The following is a 6,000-nucleotide window of genomic DNA, read 5'->3' on the forward strand; positions in this document are numbered from 1 at the left end:
ATGGGCTCAGCTGAGTGTGCTGTCATTATATGTCGGCCATAAATTCACCTGCAGGAGATTGTAACTACTGGCCATAACTCTCTCTCTAATCACGCATCGTGGTAGGTATGGAGGCATAAGTCATTGCACGCCACACACACTCCTCCAGGAAATGGCTGTTTTTTCAAACAGTGAAATGAGGTTTTGGGACAATATGGCCATATATCAAGGGATTACCCTCACCATATATAGCATAATGTAATTATTGAAGCATTATCAGTGATGTTTCAATTTAAACATGAATGATCATCTTGCTGGGGGTTTTTCCTCAACTGAGTCGTGCGAGGCGCTCTCTCGGCTCCTGACTCGGCTCTGACTAGCATACTAATACATAAGACATATGCTCCTTTCTCAATGTGCCCTTGACCACTCTTCTTGATGAGGTTAGATTGCCATAATGTGGTACTGAGGAGGGATTAGTAGCCACGTCTGAAAATCCTTGAATGCTACAGATTAATGGAGGAAAATGTTGACCAGTAGCACAAGTAATAAAGCAGTGACAAAAGTTACCGACACGTCAGAAACACTGCTCAAGAAAGGGCTTTGAACAAGGGGATACCGGAGATGATGTGAATGGTCAGATAGCAAACTATATTATGAAGGATGGAGAATGTGTGTTAGAAATGTTTTAAACAAAAAGAGATTGTTGGTGTTGCTTTAGTATGTGTCTATCATTGTATGTGTGTGCTGTTTGTTTTAGTATGGTTTGTAAATGAGTCCTGCATCTGTGTAAGTTAATATTGAGGGAGGGGGTGTATGTGTTTTGCCTCAATGCTTCCTGCAGTTTAGTAAGACAGATGTGGATCGCAGATCAGGATCAAAGAAAATCTCATGAAATAGAAACAGTCTGAAACTGTAGGCAGTTCTAACAAAACATCATTAATCGCCAATCTCATTAACATTGGTCCAAAGATAGAAATTAAAGTGAACTAAACTATTCATGGTTTAATAGCCAAAAAAAATGTAATGTTCTAAATTATATTAGCATGTCAATTAAAATAATAAAAGCCATTCACTGTTAGTTCATGCTAAACACAAACTATAACTGAGGCTGATGCGAATGTCATAAACATTTTAACTGATGATGACACTGGATGACAAGACTAGATTGACTCAGCAAAAAGTATTTACTATGAATAGATATAGTGGAGTAATGTCTACCTGAACAGAGAATGAAGTTGCCCTCTGTGTGTTGTAATCCAAGCATTTTTACAGGAAACCCATTTCTGTGAAACAGACCAGCCTAAGCTCACCATGGGCCAGAAATATTTTTCATCACAGTTTTAATTCTAAAGCCAGAGGGGTAGCTGTAGTGATAAATCCAATGTCCCTCTACTAAATTTACCACAGATAAAAACAGCAGGTACTTGATTGTTGTAGGCAAGTTGTTTCAAAATCCAATGGTGCTGGATCCTTAGGGCGTTACTGATCCTGGGATTACATCCACAAAACGCCTTCTTGTCAGCCTCATTTAGGCATGTGTTCTGCTCACTTCTGCAAGAGTTTGATTGAAAGTTGGTTCCAGAAAATAAGGTTTAATATAGCATGTAAAAAAATTTATATAAAAGTCATAGTATAGCATGTTCAAAAAAAGTCATAAAAAAGTCATAGTATAGCATGTCGAACAGTTATAAAAAAGTCATAGTATAGTATGTCGAAAAAAGTAATAAAAAAGTCATAGTATAGTATGTTGAAAAAAGTCATAAAAAAGTCATAGTATAGCACGTTGAAAAAAGTCATAGTATAGCATGTCGAAAAAACGTAAAAAAAAGTCATAGTATAGCATGTCGAAAAAAAGGTAATAAAAAGTCATAGTATAGCATGTTGAAAAAAACGTAAAAAAGTCATAGTATAGTACGTTGAAAAAGCCATGAAAAAGTCATAGTATAGCATGTTGAAAAAGTCATAGTATAGCATGTCGAAAAATAAGTTATAAAAAGCCCATAGTATACTATGTTGTAAAAAAAAATTCATAGTATAGCACGTTGAAAAAACGTTATAAAAAAGTCAAGTATAGTATGTCGAAAAAAAGTCATAGTATAGCATGTCGAAAAATAAGTTATAAAAAAGCCCATAGTATACTATGTTTTAAAAAAATGTCATAGTATAGCACGTTGAAAAAACGTTATAAAAAAGTCAAGTATAGTATGTCGAAAAAAAGTCATAGTATAGCATAATGAAAAAAAGTTTATAAAAAAGGCATAGTATACTGTCGAAAAAGTCATAGTATAGTATGTTGAAAAAAGTAATAAAAAAGTCATAGTATAGTATGTTGAAAAAAGTCATAAAAAAGTCATAGTATAGCACGTTGAAAAATGTCATAGTATAGCATGTTGAAAAAAACGTAAAAAAAAGTAATAGTATAGCATGTCGAAAAAAACGAAAAAGTCATAGTATAGTACGTTGAAAAAAAGTCATAAAAATGACTTAGTATAGCATGTCGAGGTAATAAAAAGTCATAGTATAGCATGTTGAAAAAAACGTAAAAAAGTCATAGTATAGCATGTTGAAAAAGTCATAGTATAGCATGTTGAAAAAGTCATAGTATAGCATGTCGAAAAAGTCATAGTATAGCATGTCGAAAAATAAGTTATAAAAAAGCCCATAGTATACTATGTTGTAAAAAAAAGTCATAGTATAGCACGTTGAAAAACGTTATAAAAAAGTTTAGTATAGTATGTCGAAAAAAAGTCATAGTATAGCATAATGAAAAAAAGTTTATAAAAAAGGCATAGTATACTGTCGAAAAAGTCATAGTATAGTATGTTGAAAAAAAATGATTAAAAAGTCATAGTACAGCATGTTGAAAAAAAAGTTATGGTATAGTACGTCTAAAAAAAGTCATAAAAAGTCATAGTATAGCATGTTGAAAAAAATGATTAAAAAGTCATAGTATAGCATGTTGAAAAAAAAAAGTCATGGTATAGAACGTCTTAAAAAAGTCATAAAAAGTCATAGTATAGCATGTTGAATTTTTTTTATAAAAAAGTCATGGTATAGTACGTCTAAAAAAAGTCATAAAAAGTCATAGTATAGTATGTTGAAAAAAGTCATAGTATAGCATGTTGAACAGTTATAAAAAAAGTCATAGTATAGTATGTCGAAAAAAGTAATAAAAAAGTCATAGTATAGTATGTTGAAAAAAGTCATAAAAAAGTCATAGTATAGCATGTTGAAAAAAGTCATAGTATAGCATGTCGAAAAAAACGTAAAAAAAAGTCATAGTATAGCATGTTGTAAAAAAAATTATGGTATAGTACGTCTAAAAAAAGTCATAAAAAGTCATAGTATAGCATGTTGAAAAAAATGATTAAAAAGTCATAGTATAGCATGTTGAAAAAAAAAAGTCATGGTATAGAACGTCTTAAAAAAGTCATAAAAAGCCATAGTATAGCATGTTGAATTTTTTTTATAAAAAAGTCATGGTATAGTACGTCTAAAAAAAGTCATAAAAAGTCATAGTATAGTATGTTGAAAAAAGTCATAGTATAGCATGTTGAACAGTTATAAAAAAGTCATAGTATAGTATGTCGAAAAAAGTAATAAAAAAGTCATAGTATAGTATGTTGAAAAAAGTCATAAAAAAGTCATAGTATAGCATGTTGAAAAAAGTCATAGTATAGCATGTCGAAAAAAACGTAAAAAAAAGTCATAGTATAGCATGTCGAAAAAACCGAAAAAGTCATAGTATAGTATGTTGAAAAAAAGAGTCATAAAAATGTCATAGTATAGCATGTCGAAAAAAAGGTAATAAAAAGTCATAGTATAGCATGTTGAAAAAAACGTAAAAAAGTCATAGTATAGTATGTTGAAAAAGCCATGAAAAAGTCATAGTATAGCATGTTGAAAAAGTCATAGTATAGCATGTCGAAAAAACGTTATAAAAAAGTCAAGTATAGTATGTCGAAAAAAAGTCATAGTATAGCATAATGAAAAAAAGTTTATAAAAAAGGCATAGTATACTGTTGAAAAAGTCATAGTATAGTATGTTGAAAAAAATGATTAAAAAGTCATAGTACAGCATGTTGAAAAAAAAGTTATGGTATAGTACGTCTAAAAAAAGTCATAAAAAGTCATAGTATAGCATGTTGAAAACAAATGATTAAAAAGTCATAGTATAGCATGTTGAAAAAAAAAAGTCATGGTATAGAACGTCTTAAAAAAGTCATAAAAAGTCATAGTATAGCATGTTGAACATTTTTTTATAAAAAAGTCATGGTATAGTACGTCTAAAAAAAGTCATAAAAAGTCATAGTATAGTATGTTGAAAAAAGTCATAAAAAAGTCATAGTATAGCATGTTGAAAAAAGTCATAGTATAGCATGTCGAAAAAAACGTAAAAAAAAGTCATAGTATAGCATGTCGAAAAAAACGAAAAAGTCATAGTATAGTATGTTGAAAAAAAGAGTCATAAAAATGTCATAGTATAGCATGTCGAAAAAAAGGTAATAAAAAGTCATAGTATAGCATGTTGAAAACAAATGATTAAAAAGTCATAGTATAGCATGTTGAAAAAAAAAAGTCATGGTATAGAACGTCTTAAAAAAGTCATAAAAAGTCATAGTATAGCATGTTGAACATTTTTTATAAAAAAGTCATGGTATAGTACGTCTAAAAAAAGTCATAAAAAGTCATAGTATAGTATGTTGAAAAAAAGTCATAGTATAGCATAATGAAAAAAAGTAATAAAATAAGTCATAGTATAGCAAATCGAAAAAAGTTTTAAAAAAAAGTCATAGTATAGCATGTCGAATAAAGTATTTAAATAATCATAGTATAGCAAAAGTCATTAAAAAAGTTGCATGCAAACATACCACATGAGGAACCACAAGAATAATTCTAGTACATCAAATATTAATTCCAGTCTCACTTTATTTAACGATGATGTGAAAAGTAAAGGCTGTCCATAACATTCAGACAATAAAAGAAGAATGTTATTCAAATCCCCCCCAAAACAACTGATGGCTCCAAAAAATGTTCAGGTGTTCCAAGTGTGATACTTATTTTATACAACTTTTTCATATCTATACCTCATCTGTACATAACATAGTTACAGATACTGTAAAATAAAAAAAAAATGAGTTCCAAATATCCTTGTGGCGAATTCGTGAAATATTTCCTATGTAAAAATGAGGATGTACGTAAAGATCTTTTACATATACATATGTATATATATATATATAGTTCTCTATTCTTTCTGTTATAAGAAAACAAGTTATTGCCCCTCTTGAACATGTTGCATTTAATGCAGGTTTTGTTTTCCATTTTAAACTATTAATTGAACTTAACTCCATGTGATACCACATATCAAACTGACAAAACAGTAACAGCATGTGTTTTTCCACTAAATATATACGTCATATTGTTATATTTTTGGACATGTATGTTTCGTGTTCTCCAGAAACCCTGATGATGACACATACAAAGATATAATTATATACGTATATGTCACTTTGATCTGCAAACTGAAAAGGTAAAAAGACCTGTGGCAAATACAAACCATCTGCATGACATTATTTATTACAGGAAATTATGAGCCCTTGACCTACCACATTTGCATTTTAACATTTTTTTCATCCATTTTTCATCCAAAAAGTTTAAAATTAAAAAAATCAGGGCACAATACAAAAAAAACAAAAAAACAAAAAACAAAACAGAATGACACCTGATGATCTGCATTTGGCATTGTAGATGGACTAAAAAAGTAATTTGGTAATTTGGTAAATGCCAGGAGTGGGTTGTTATGATCGATCAATTGCTACTACTTTCACTTTATTGCCCTCAGTAAATAACTGCTAAACCAGCAACATAGTTGATATGATGATGTTGGGTTTGTCCACTGAGAATCTTGGCATTGACACGTGTGAGCTGATCAACAGGTTAAAAGAACTGAAATCCATGTTTTGTAGGAAAACGTGAAAAATCATATTGTAGGTGAGAAGATGAAAGAACAGAGTGGAT

The sequence above is a fragment of the Eutrigla gurnardus genome (assembly GCF_963514095.1).
Source record: "Eutrigla gurnardus genome assembly, chromosome: 17".
Taxonomy (NCBI): Eukaryota; Metazoa; Chordata; class Actinopteri; order Perciformes; family Triglidae; genus Eutrigla; species Eutrigla gurnardus.